Source organism: Leucopleurus acutus (assembly GCF_964270905.1).
Source record: "Leucopleurus acutus genome assembly, chromosome: 11".
Taxonomy (NCBI): Eukaryota; Metazoa; Chordata; class Mammalia; order Artiodactyla; family Delphinidae; genus Leucopleurus; species Leucopleurus acutus.
Window position 1 is genome coordinate 2,771,444 of NC_139152.1, and position 14,167 is coordinate 2,785,610.

Sequence of the window (14,167 nt, forward strand, 5' to 3'; positions counted from 1 at the left end):
CTTGCTCTGTGAGCTGCCCCACAGAGAGGCAACGAGGTCTCCTGCCAACAGCTGGTGAGGGAGTGAGGACTCTTCTCGACAAGCATGTGGGGCGGCCACAATGAAGCTTCAGAGGACTTCGGCCCAAGATGGCCCCTCAGCTGCCCCTTCACGAGAGGCTGGGGCCAGAAGCACACAACTAAGTGGCTCCCGAATGCCTGACCATCAGGAACTGAGACAATCATTGTTTTAAGCCACTAAGTTTGGGATAATTTATTGACTAACACACAGGATAAAGGCCAAATTCCTTGGAATGGAACAGAAGGCCCTTGGTGAGCGTTAATAACGCCTCTCTCGCTCCCATCATGCATTATAATTTATGCTCCAATATTGCTGAAGTACTTGTAATTCTCCGAGTCTTGTCAACTGCTTCCCAGCTTTTACAATCCTTCTCTGACACCACCACCACCTAAAAGCTGTCCCTGATCAGCAACTCCCATCTCCCTTTACGCCTTACATAACTGGAGCACTGCCAGAACTCTGTGCTACCTTCACACACGGCACCCCCAGGGCCAGGGCACAGCACAACTGGCGATGTGATCAGTATGTGAACGGCACAGTGTGTCCACACACACAGTAGCTTTATGTATATGCTCCCACTTTTGAACTCGATCATGCTTTAGTATATCTGCTTATATATCTTTCCTTAGCACCTAAAATAGGTATTCAATAAGCCCTTGTTGAATGAACAGACTTGTGTTAAATTTTCAGTATAAATCGTATTACACAAACACTTAAAATATGCAACTTTAAAGAAGAAGAATTGTGCAGAACTTGCAATTAAAATTTTCATTTCCTATTTTTAATCCTAACTCACGACACAAACTTTTCATCCACAGAAAAGGAACAGACTGTAGAGACGTAGTGAACGTATCCTAGGCAACCCATATCCAAAACAGAAAAATGTTTTGTTGTTAATAAAACAAAACATGTAGATTTGAGGTCCCTTTTCACATCATGCGACACATGGAAAGTGATATTTGTACAGAGAACTGATGTGAAAGGCTGAGGCTGCTCTTGGTTCAGTGCTGACGCCTGTCTGGGACACTGCAGTGGAATGCAGCTTCCTGGGTCACATACACAGTATTCTCTCAGATCACCTTTAAAACTACATACGGCAAATTTGCCTAAAGGTGGCAGGTTTCAGAATCCAACTCCCCACCCAGTACTTAGGAAAAATAATGAAAGCACTGCAAAAGCCACAGGAACCAAACAAGACAAAGTTCACAATCTTAACTTTAGCTGTGGGCAAGGGGATGAAACAAAGCCTCTGGTGGGGATGGACGAGCCCTTGACTGCATTCTAAGTCCAGAAGCAATCCAAGGTCAGAAGCGAGGGGAAAAAATTGTGAGCATTCCCAGGAATAACCTCAAATTTGGAGGAAAAAAGATTGAAAGGGTAAACTGACAGTTCAAGAAATGAAAGTCAGGAGGAACACTTATCTCTAGAAGTCTCAGTACAGGCAAGAGAAACTACCAGGATATGCCGTTTTCTAGGAAACACTGAAGAATTTAGCAAAGGATCTGAACCCTACTCACTTCTACCAAGATGAGCATGGGACATTTATCAAAACTTCAGAAGGAAAAGACAGAGACCAGGTCTTCCGACAAAGCCTGTGCATGGCCCTAGCTGAGGCACTGTCCCTTCTCCCCACACCCTCAGACCGAAGCAGACTGAAGTCAACTCCCAGCCCCTCACACTTACTCTCAGAGGAGGAACCTATGAGGTTTCAGATAAGGTGGGGGTAGGAAAGATATCAGGGGACAGCTGCCCACTCTACATTAGAAGACACAGGTCCAGGAATTTCATAACCAACTGAATCTTCAAGTATAATGGCAAAATAAATATTATCCGGCATGCAAAAACAAAAAATGAAAAGAAGAAATCAATATCCATGTCTTTGCTTAAAAAACCAATTAAAGATAAGATTCAATAAATGAAACAAAACAAAAAAATCAAAGAATTCAGGAAAAGTAAAGAGGAGATTCAGAAAAGAGCAGGTGACAAAGCACGGAATTTAGATGTGGAACCTACACTGAGTTAATTTGGAAATTATAGTTATAAAATCAAATGTAAATATTGTAAACCTTGGCGAAGCTGAGATTATCAATAAAGCATATCTTTAAATACTGGTGAGAAGTGAAAACTTCATTTTTTAGAGCATGATTAAATGCTGCTGAAAAACATGACCTAATCTTTTAGTCTTTTCCTATCCTTGGAAAGATGTCTTAGGAATTCTTCTGCTGAACAGTAAAGAAACACTCAGTTGAAACTCCATTTGCTCGTTCTGTTACAATCAGGTAAAATGAAATTCAGTTTTTATTCAAAATGGCATGTTTCTACGATCCCATTAATTTTCCCCCTATTTTTCCTTCTGTATAATGTGCTTTAGAAATATGACAGGAATCAATACTTACTTACTACAAATGATTACTTCCCAAACAGTTGGTTTTGGGGTTATTTTTTTTCTTTCTTATTTCTACTTTTGCTATTGCTTAAATTAAAAAAAAAATAAGTAAATACATAATTAAAAACCTGACTTGAGGTACACTGTGACACAAGAAAAAGCATGTGTTTGGACTTCAACTCTGCCTTATACTTGCTGTGTGATTTGAGACAAGTAATTTCTTGAATCTCATTTTCCTAGCCATAAAATGGTAATACAAATGCCTAAATTTCCCAGAGTAGCTGTTAAGATTTTGACAATTTAAAATACGACACCTCTATTATAGCTGTGAATCTGGCACGAGGAAGGCACTTAACAAATTTTAGTTTTCCTAGAGAGCTCAGGTTGCGACAACAGAAGTAGAAAGAAGAAACCCACTTATACTCCTGGTCTTATATTTCTCTCCAATTATATCTTTTAACCTTTAGTCAATAGTCAAATGGATATGAGTTTTTTTTTTTCTAATTTATTTGTTATTTTTATTTATTTATTTTTGGCTGTGTTTGGTCTTCGTTGCAGTGTGCAGGCTTCTCATTGCAGTGGCTTCTCTCATTGTGGAGCACGGGCTCTAGGCGTGTGGGCTTCAGTAGTTGTGGCACATGGGCTCAGTAGGTGTGGCTCACAGGCTGTAGAGCACAGGCTCAGTAGTTGTGGCGCACGGGCTTAGTTGCTCCGTGGCATGTGGGATCTTCCCAGACCAGGGATCGAACCCGTGTCCCCTGCATTGGCAGGCGGATTCTCTACCACTGTACCACCAGGGAAGCCCTGGATATGAGTTTTATATCCCAAGATTAGTGTGCCTAAGGGCTGTTAGTTTTGTTACAACATGATGATGAAAATGTACCAGAAGGAGTTTTCAATATAAACTTCCATGTGGTTCTCGAGTCTTTCCTTTCCTCCTCTTCAGAAATCAGTCTCTTCTGGACTCAATGCAAAGAGAATATCACATTTAAAGTGCATTAAAAATATCTTTTCCTCCACTGAGATTTTGACTGAATCTACTGAATTCCGAGAGCAAAGGTCATGATTAGTAAAGAAAAACAAGTACCACAAAACTGATCAAGTTATCTTAAAAAAAAAAAAAAAAGCTCCTCCCCAAAAGGGACAATCCCCCTCCTCTTCAAGCCCATAAAACGATTTTAACATAGTTAGATGTTTTATTTATAGATAAAGATGAAAATGTTTTAACACATGAAGTCCGTAATTTAAAAGAGAAGCCTCTCACCACAGCTCATTTCAGCACATCAGCACGTAGCTCGGAAGCACTAGGACAGGGAGGCCCAGCACTAAACGGGAACCAGGGCTGTGCGGAAGGAAAGGAAAGCAGCTGAGACCCAAGACAGAAGGGAGAGAGCCAAGAAGATTCATGACACACATGGTCAGAGGGTAGAAAGGGTAGTTAAGTGACTGAGGGATGAGTTAGTAACAGCTACATAACTTCCTTTAAAAATGGATCCATATCAATACCAACATAACTAAACTCCAAAGCGACAACACAATCTTCTTCAAGGAAGAACAGACACATAGTTTCTATAGTAGATATAGCTTTCCTGATGTAGCTTACAGAAACCTTTTACATTAAAAGTAGCATGGGGACTTCCCTGGTGGTGCAGTGGTTAAGAATCTGCCTGCCAATGCAGGGGACACGGGTTCAAGCCCTGGTCTGGGAAGATCCCACGTGCAGTGGAGCAACTAAGCTCGTGCGCCACAACTACTGAGCCTGCGCACTAGAGCCCATGAGCCACAACTACTGAGCCCGCGCGCCGAGAGCCCGTGCTCCACAACAAGAGAAGCCACTGCAATGAGGAGCCCGCGCACTGCAACGAAGAGTAGCCCCCGCTCGCCGCAATTAGAGAAAGCCCGTGTGCAGCAATGAAGACCCAACACAGCCCTAAATAAATAAGTTAGTAAGTAAGTAGGTAGGTAGATAATAAAAAAATAAAAGTAGCATGATGACTGAATGGAATGTTTTCATGCCAAAATAATGAGAAGCAGAGTTCCCAAGCTGTAAATTACAAAGATTAATACCAAAACTGCTATCATTTGAATGTGCCATGAAATATTTCAAAATCAATGATACAGGTTAACTAGTTGCAACAAATGGTACTCTCCTTGGCGTGATGGAGTCTATAATGGAAAAAAACGGTCCTTTGCTTCGGAAGCTTGTCTGCACAGGGCTCTGCTGGTCTCATGGTGCCGACACAAGAAATCCCAGAAGAGCTGCAACATCTGCTTTAAGCCCAGGAACTCCTACACCTGTCTGTACAAACAGGGACGTTTCTGAATAAACACTTCAAAGCTGCCGAGTGCCAGGACTGGTCAGTTCAGGGGCTGTCAGGAGTTGTGGACAGCATGAGTGACAGGCAAAAAGATCACCTAGGTATTTAATCTCATTAATCTTCGAGTGTGCTTAATTCTTAAATTTAGAGAGTATTCCTGTCTGGACTCATCCAACGGATTCCTTACTGGTCTTCTGCTCCGCTCTCTCCCCGTTCCAATCCATCCTTAATAGAACCAGCACTATTTTCCTAAAATATGGATCGGACTGTGTCACTTCCCTGTTCCCTATGTCTACAGAATAAACATTTTAATTAGTGGCATAGCATACAAGGCCCTTCCAGCATCTTCCTTCAGAATTTGCCTCAAATATTCTTTGCTCCAGCAATACTAAATTTCTGATGGTTCCTCAAATACACCTTAGTATTTCATACCTCTATGACTTTTCATTTTCTACTTTATTTGGTCTATTAATACTTTCAAAGCTCTCTTCTCTTATTCCTCCTAAGAGACAGCTAGGGGGTCTGTGACACCTGCCTTAACCATCCCAGGTAGACTTGGGTCCCTCGCTTGCTTCAAGCTCCCGCTGAAGCCAGCTCATATGTCTTTTATATCCATCAACACAATATGTTATGATTTCCTGCCTTCATGAATTCCCAAGACACACCAGCAACCGGCACCAACTGTTTATCTCTCTATGAAATACAAGAAGAAATTCTGATAAATATTTTTCCAAAGTTCAAACAAAGATGTGAATATCCACTCAGTGATTCAGAAACAAACCTGTCCACAGAATTACCTTAAGTATGCCAGGCTGATCTTGGAGCCTCAAATTAATCCTGACACACGCTACAACGTGGATGAAACCTGAGTTCATCATGCTATGTGATAAAAGCCAGTCAAAAAAAGACATACTGTATGATTCCACTTAGAAGACTTATCTAAATTCGTCAAATCCATGGCAACATAAAGTAGAACGCTGGTGACCAGGGGCTGGGGCAAGGGGGAAGGACGAGCTCTTCAATGCAAGATGCAATGTCTGGAGACTGGTTAACACTATGGAACTGCATTTAAAAATGATTAAGATGGTAAATTTTATGTTATGTGTTTTCTTTAACTGTATAAACTACTTATTAACAGACAACGCCCACAAATTTATTTCTTCTTGGGCACACTTGCAGTACAGCCATGGCGGCCCGTGGTCTTGGTGTGCTGGCCTGGACACCAAGTCCCCAGAAGTGGCACAGCCTATGTGGGTCCAAGTCTGCTCCGGTCGCTCCAGGTCTTCCCGGAGCTTGTTGTCCAGACCCTTGGCCAGGACCTGGCTGTGTTTTCCATCCTTCAGGTCCTCTGTCTGTCTAAGAACCAGTCTGGGGTCCTGTACTGGCGTGGATTCTGCATGATGGTGACCACACGTTGCACCTCATCCTCAGTGGGCTGTCCTGGTCAGGTCCACGTCGGCTTTCCTCAACACCACAAGGGCGGATCTTCACCCCACACCCTTAATTGCAGCGACGGCAAAGGCAATCTTCCATCGACCACCGATGTGGGTGCTGAGTGCTCGCGAATATGGTGGACTTTCTCAGGGATTGCTAGGGAAATGGTGGCGGCCTCAGTGGTGGCGTGCGAGCCTCCAGTGAAAGAGCTATGTTTTTTTTATTTCAATAAAAAATTTGAATTAGGGACTACCCTGGTGGTCCAGTGGTTAAGAATCCACCTTCCACTGCAGGGGACGCGGGTTTGATCCCTGGTCGGGGAACTAAGATCCCACGTACTGCGGGGCAACTAAGCCTGCGTGCTGCAGCTACAGAGCTCACAGGCTCTGGAGCCCATGCGCCACAACTACTGAGCCCACGCACTCTGGAGCCTGTGCACCACAACTAGAGAAGCCCGCACACCGCAACAAAAGATCCTGCATGCTGCAACAAAGATCCCATGTGCCACAACTAAGACCCGATGCAGCCAAATAAATAAATTAATTAATTTTTAAAATTTGAATTAAAGAAAGGCAACTGCAAGTTAAAAAACATAACTACAACACCTAGGAAAGCCTATTCTAGAGCAATGCCTAAACACATGGTAGACACACAACAGTTTTCATGACTGAATATGTTAAGTAACTAAATTTCTCTAGTAGATGATATGTATTTGTGGGATATAGTTTATATCTCTGGGAATCCTCATTTAATCCCCCAATTCTGTCACGTATTTCCTATAGTATAGAATGAATGGAATTTCATGGGAAAATAGAAATGTTAATATCCAATGTTTTAAATCAGTATTTATTTGTTTTTCTGGAAGAACAGTAAAAACAGAGGTGGAATGAAGTGGCAATATACCACTTAGAGTTAAAATAACAGGAACTGGAAAACACTTTAACAAAAGGAGACCAGAAAAATAGCTTGTGGTATATCATTCAGTGGAATATTATGATATTTAAAATAATGATATACATCATTAACTGATTTAGAAAGATTTTCATATTTATTGCTAGGTGGTAAAAATCTTTATATGGAGATACAAACAGAATGAAGAATAGTCATACAACAAATAATTAGTTAGCTCTAGGGTAGGATTGCAAGTGATTTTAATTTCCCTTTCTAAATGTTTATGAAATAACTGGATTTAAACACATTAGCATGTACTCTTTTATAACAAGAAAAACATAAAACCGTTCCACTCTGATTCAAGTCCAGTGTTTCCTTGTTGATTTTCTGTCTAGAAGACTCATCCACTGTTTAAAGTGGGGTGCTGAAGTACCTGCTTTTACTGTATTCTCTACTGCTGCCTTCAGATCTGTTTGTATTTGCTTAACATTTTCAGGTGTTCCAATGTTGGGAACATATAAAATTATGACTATTCTGTCTTCTTGATGAACTGACCCCTTAATCATTACATAATGATCTTTTTGTCTCTAGTTACTGTTTTTGGCTCAAAGTCCATTTTGTCTAGTGTAACTACACCGGCTCTCGTTTTGTTTCTACTTTCAGGGAATATCTTTCTCCATTCTTTCACTTTGAGCCTATGTGTTTCTTTAAAGCCACAGTGAGTCTCTCGTAGGCAGCATATGGTTGGGTCTTGTTATTTTATCCATACAGCTAATCTATGTGTTTTGATAAGAGAATTCAACCCGTTTACATTTAGAGCAATTACTGTAGGTAAGCACTTCCTAATATGCCATCTTATTCATAGTTTTCTGGCCGTTTTCTAGTTCCCTTGTTTCTTTCTTCCTCTCTTCCTGCCTTCCTTTGTGAAATGGTGATTTTCCACAGTGCTATGCTTTCATTCCCTTCTCTTTATCTTTTGTGAATCTGCTGTAGGTTTCTGCTTTGTGGTTACCATGAGGCTGAAATAAAACATTTTATAGCTCTAATAGTCTATTTCAAGGTAGTAGCAACTTAGATCATACATAAAAAGTCTACCCCTTTACCCACTCCCTTTTATGGTTTTGAAATCACATTTTATCTCTTTTAATACTGTGTATTAATTAACAAATTACAGCAGTTACAGTTATTTTTAATACTCTTATCCTTTAACTCCAGAATTTTATTTTGTTTTTGTTTTGGGTTTTTTTTGGCGGTACGCGGGCCTCTCACTGTTGTGGCCTCTCCCGCTGCGGAACACAGGCTCCGGATGCGCAGGCTCAGCGGCCATGGCTCACGGGCCCAGCCGCTCCGTGGCACGTGGGATCTTCCTGGACGGGGGCACAAACCCGCGTCCCCTGCATCGACAGGCGGACTCTCAACCACTGCCACCAGGGAAGCCCTAACTCCAGAATTTTAAAACTCTTGTTTTATATCAGAGTTAAAACGCCACTATATTACTGTATTAGAATATTCTGAATTTGATTATATACTTCCCTTTACCAGTGTGTTTAGTGACTTGAAGTCACTAATTAGCGACCTTTCACTTCAGCTTGAAAAACTCCTTTCAGCATTTCTGATAAGGCAGGTCCAGTGATGATGAGCTCCCTCAGCTTTTGTCTGTCTGGGAAACTCTTAATCTCTCCTTCAGTTTCTCAAGGACAGCTTTGCCAGGTAAAGTATTCTTGGTTGGCAGTTTTATTCTTTCAGCGGCTTGAATGTATCATCCCACTCTCCCCTGGGGGTAAGGTTTCTGCTGATAAAGCAATGACAGCCTTGTAGGGATTCCCTTGTAAGTCATTGAAGCTTTTTTCTCTCCTGCTTTTAAGATTCTCTGCTTGTCTTTGGTTTTTGACAACTTTATTACCAAGTTTCTTGGAGAGATTTCTTTTATCTTTATCAGTTTTATGGAAACAGAATCAACATAGAACATTGTATAAGTTTAAGGTACATGACATAATGACATATAGAGAAATGATTACCACATATAAGTCTAGTTAACATCCATCACCTCACATAGTACCAAACATTTTTTTCCCTCGTGATGAGAACTTTTAGGGTTTACTCTCTTGGCAGTTTTCAACTATACCACAGATCAGTGTTAACTGTAGACTCCATGCTGTACATTGCACCCGTGGTGCTTATTAATCTTATAACAGGAAGTTTGTACATCTTGATCACCCTCACCCAATTCCCCCACTGCCCACCTCCAGTAACCACATATCTAACCTCTTTTTGATGTTTTTTTTTTTTTTGCAGATTCCACACGTTAAGATCTTTCAATATTTGTCTTTCTTTGACTTACTTTACTTAGCATAATGTCCTCTAAGTCTATCCCACGTATTGCAAATGACAAGATTTCCTTCCTTTTTCGTGGCTGAATAATATTCTTGTGTGAGACATTTTCTTTAACCATTCATCTGTTGATGGACACTTAGGTTGTTTCCATGTCTTGGTTATTGTAAATAATGCTGCAATGAACATGGGGATGCAGCAAATATCTTTTCGAGATAGTGATTTTATTTTCTTACAATATGTACCCAGAAGTGGGGTTGTTGGATCATATGACAGTTCTATTTTTAATTTTTTGAGGAAACTCTGTCTTCCATGGTGGTTGTACCAATTTACATTCCCACCAACAGTGCACAAGGGTTCCCTTTTCTCCACATCCTCACAAACACTTGTTACTTCCTGTTTTTGGGGTTTTTTTTTTATGATAGTCATTCTAACAGGTGGGAGGTGATATCTCATATTGTGGTTTGCATTTGCATTTCCCTGATGATTAGTCATGCTGAACACCTTCCCACATACCTGTTGGCCATGTGAGTATCTTCTTTGGAAAAATGACTATTCAGGTACTTTGTCCATTTTTAATTGGATTATTTAGTTTTCTTTGCCACTGAGTTGTATGAGTTCATATATATTGGTATCAACCCCTTATCAGACATGACTTGCAAATATCTTCTCCCGTTTGGTAGATTGCCTTTTCATTTTCTTGATGGTTACCTTTGCTGTGCAGAAGTTTTTCAGTTTGATGTAGTCCTGCATGTTGGTTTTTGCTTTTGTTGCCTTTACTTTTGGTATCAAATCCAAAAAATCATTGCCAAGACCAATATCAAGAGCTTAACCCTATGTTTTCTTCTAGGAGCTTTATGGTTTCAGGTTTTATGTTCAAGTCTTAAATCTATTTTGAGTTGATTTTTGATTTTTTGTGTATGGTGTAAGACAGGGGTCCAGTTTCATTCTTTTGCATGTAGTGGTCCAGTTTTCCCAACATCATTTATTGAGAGACTTTCCTTTTCCCACTGAGTAGTCTTGGCTCTTTTTGTCATAAACTAATTGACCATGTACGTATGGGTTTCTTTCAGGGCTTTCAATTCTCTTCCATTGGTCTATGTGTCTGTTTTTATGCCAGCACCATAGTCTTTTGATCACTATAGCTTTATATATAGTTTGAAATCAGGAAGAGTGATGCCTCCAGCTTTGTTCTTCTTTCTCAGGATTGCTTTGGCTACTTGAGGTCTTTTGTGGCTCCATACAAATTTTACGATTGTTTTTTCTACTTCCATAAGAAATGCCATTGGAATCTTAGGAGAGATAAGGTGTCTACAGATAGCTTTGGATAGTGCAGACATTTGACATGATGTCTGTATGTTAATTACTATTGAATGTTAATTCTTCTAATCCATAGACACAGGCTGTCTCTCCATTTATTTGTGTCCTCTTCAGTTTCTTTCATCAATGTCTTAGAGTTTTCCACATATACATCTTTTACCTCCTCGGTTAAATTTATTTTTAGTATTTTATTGTTTTGATATTATTATAAATAGGATCATTTTCTTTATTTCTTTTTCAGATAATTTGTTGTCAGTGTATAGAAATGCAACTGATTTTTGTATGTTGATTCTGTCCTGCAACTTCACTGACTTTGTTAATTAGATCTAAGTTTTTTGGTCATATCTTTAGGATTTTCTATATATGAAATCGTGTTATGTACAAATAGAGACAATTTTACTTCTTCCTTTTCACCCCTGGTGCCTTTTATTTCTACTCCTTGTTTAATTGTGCTGGCAAGGAGTATCAGTACTATGCTGGATAGGAAGGAGAGGATTTCTTTAAGCTGTTTTGTTTGGTGACTTATGAGGTTCATGTACTTCAATATCCAAATCTCTCCCCAGATTTGGCAAGTTCTCAGTTATTATTTCTTTAACTAAGCTTTCTGCCCCCTTCTCACCCTCTTCTCCTTTTGGAACCCCAATAATTCACAAATTGGTTCTCCTGATGGTATCCCACAGATCATTTTTGGTGTTCCCCAGTCTTGTGTTATTGTTGTTCTCCTCTGACTGGGTAATTTCAAAGCTCATGTCTTCATTCTCACTGATTCTTTACTCTGCTTGACCAAGTCTGCTGTTGATGCAGCAGACTTTTCATTACACTCAATGAAATGAGTGAAATCCACTGATCCTCAAATGGATCGATCTGGCCTCTCTTAGCCTAAGTCTGCATCTCAACCTTTCTCCCTTCATGATGCAAGAGACACAATAACTTCCAGGAGGCCAAGAGCCCACACACAAGGAATCCTTCAGTTAGAGAAGGGGAGAGAGAGGAATTTCTGTTTGGTTCTTTTTCATGATTTCTTATCTCACTAAACTTCTCATTTTGTCCCTATATTATTTTCCTGATTTCACCAAATTGTCTTTCTGTTTTCCTGCAGTTCACTGAGTTTCCTTGAAACAGGTATTTTGAATTCTTTACTGAGTAAACCATGGGTCTCCGCGTCTTTAGGCTCAGTACGGAAGGTTACTGTGATCCTTCAGTGGTGTCGTGCTTCCTTGATTTTCGATGTTCCTTTGAGTTTTGATTGCTGCCTTCACGTTTGAAGGTGCAGCCACCACCAGGCTTTCCTAACTGCCTGCTTCAGTGCATCCAAACTCCCTTTTTTTACTCCAGTGGAGTGCTAGATCTTCTGTAAACCTGGACTTCCACAAAGGCTCTCTTCTCTGTGGGTGGCTGTTTAAGCCAGTGTTCTCCAGGGGCTCCCAGACCTCAGTCAAGAGGACCTGGAGCTGGTTCACGAGTCACTTCAGGGTCTACAGCAGGGAATGAGGTCTGTGTGCCTATTACACACACAATGCGTGGGTGGGCGATGTTCCTTCCAGATCTCTGTGTATGACGACAGATCCTACAGCTCCCACGAAGACACTTTTATTCCCAGATGGATGCTGGATAGTTGGGGGGAGGGGGGGGTGTAGGTGGGAGGAAACATCTTATGCCTCCACAATGCTGATGCCACTTGTCTTTCCACTTTGAAAGATAAAAATTTACTGCTCCCCCACAAAGCACTGTTGACAAGATTAGAGAGATGCCAGAAATTGCTTCCCGCAGTCCATATATGGTTTACACAAGTGTTTCATCTGCATGGTATTTTGTTTTTAAGTGAACATGAATGCTTTGACACTGTCTCACTGTAATCATTTATATTATTTTCCATTTCAATAATTTACGTTATCTGCTTAGCCCTTGAATACATCTGAATTTGCTACTACAGGCTTTTACGACTGAAAAACTGGACCAAGCAACCATGGCAGAACCTTCTCACTTACGTAAATTGAACAGTGTACTCCTCACGTTCAGGTGGCTGCTTTAAAACTTAGAGTCATCTCAAATTCAAAAGCATGACAGTTTGGTGGGAGAGGACTACTTCCAGCACAGTATACTGCTAAGCCTGGAAGTCCCTCTGGTTCCATCCATCCTGGCTATGCTGAATAAATGTCTGAGCACTTGAGTGTAAACTAGAAATCTTGCAACCTAAGTAAGGGTCACCACTGTGGCCAGTGCTGAAATCTGGGCCACCGAGGGCACATCACCAGAGCAGAATAAAACTACCCATAGAACTATGCGGGATCAATTATTCAAGCCAAAACGAAATGAGCAATCTTCCTCCATTTCCTTCATCCCCAAAATCCAAACCATCAGAATGCCAAAGGCTCAACTTACAAAATATATTATAGATCTATAAACATTAAAAACATGAATTACACCATGCCACCACCCTGGTCAAAATTCTCTGACGGTTTCCCACTCTATTTAGAATAAAATTCAAACTCCTTTAAGACCTTAAATGACCTGGGTCTTGCCTACATCGTTGGGCACATTTCCTATGAATCCCCTCATTTATTGTACTCAGTGGTTTTGTTTCTGTTTTTCTAACAGACCAAGTTCAATCCTGCATCAGGGCCTCTGCATTTGCACCCATTTATGCCTGGAATGCTCTTACCCCAGACAGTCACATGGCTAACTTCTTTACAACATTAAGGAGATAAAGTTCAAGGAAGACTAAAAGAAGCATTCTTAGACCCCCTGATCTAAAATTTTCCCCAACCCCAACATACTATAAGATCCCTCCAGCAGTCAATTTCTATGAAAGATCTCTTATATTTTCCTCCTGTTACTTAATCCTTGTCTGAAACTATCTTATTTGTTTACTTATTTTATGTCTAAAATACACTAAAATGTATCCTATCCTCCACCTCCATAAAGGCAGGGCTCTTATCTGTCTTGATCACTTGTGTATCTCTTGATATTAGAGTACTTTCTAGCACATAATGCTACTTAATCAATGTCTGGTGAATGAATGAATGAACTGATCTTCAATAACTGTGTCATTTGTCAGTAGCGATATGAACTTCCCATTATCCCTTTCAGCTTGGTGTCTGAAAGCTCCTCCAATCCAATGGAGACCATTAAAATGATACTGAAGAAAGATAAAAAGGAAGTAACTTCTGTTATGGGTTTATTTCCTATTTGTATCTCTTTAGTATCAATATCAGATGGGAGCATTCAAAGAATTTCTAAAAGAGATAAAAAGAAGCAAGTGTGCTGCCAGATGAACAGGACTGGAGGAGTATCCCGCAGTCCAGGGAAATGCAGTAGGAGGCTAACGGTGAGATGGGACCAAGTCCTCCCTGAAAGACTCCAAAGAAATTCAGGACTCAAACAAGCCTGTGGGCGGGAGAGAAGGGAGGAGCCCAAAATAAGGGAA

General features: G+C 40.5%; 1 protein-coding gene and 1 pseudogene across 7 annotated transcripts in view; both read right to left on the reverse strand.

Annotated features, from left to right (window-relative positions):
* ERC1 (ELKS/RAB6-interacting/CAST family member 1) overlaps positions 1-14,167 on the reverse strand; it is a 399,625-nt gene that overhangs the window by 118,791 nt on the left and 266,667 nt on the right. The gene's annotated exons all lie outside the window — the stretch shown is intronic.
* On the reverse strand, positions 5,918-9,947 carry LOC309968248 (small ribosomal subunit protein uS13-like; annotated as a pseudogene). Its single transcript has 2 exons — positions 9,937-9,947; positions 5,918-6,407 (listed from the first exon to the last, which is right to left on the reverse strand). The product of its transcript is annotated as a small ribosomal subunit protein uS13-like (transcript).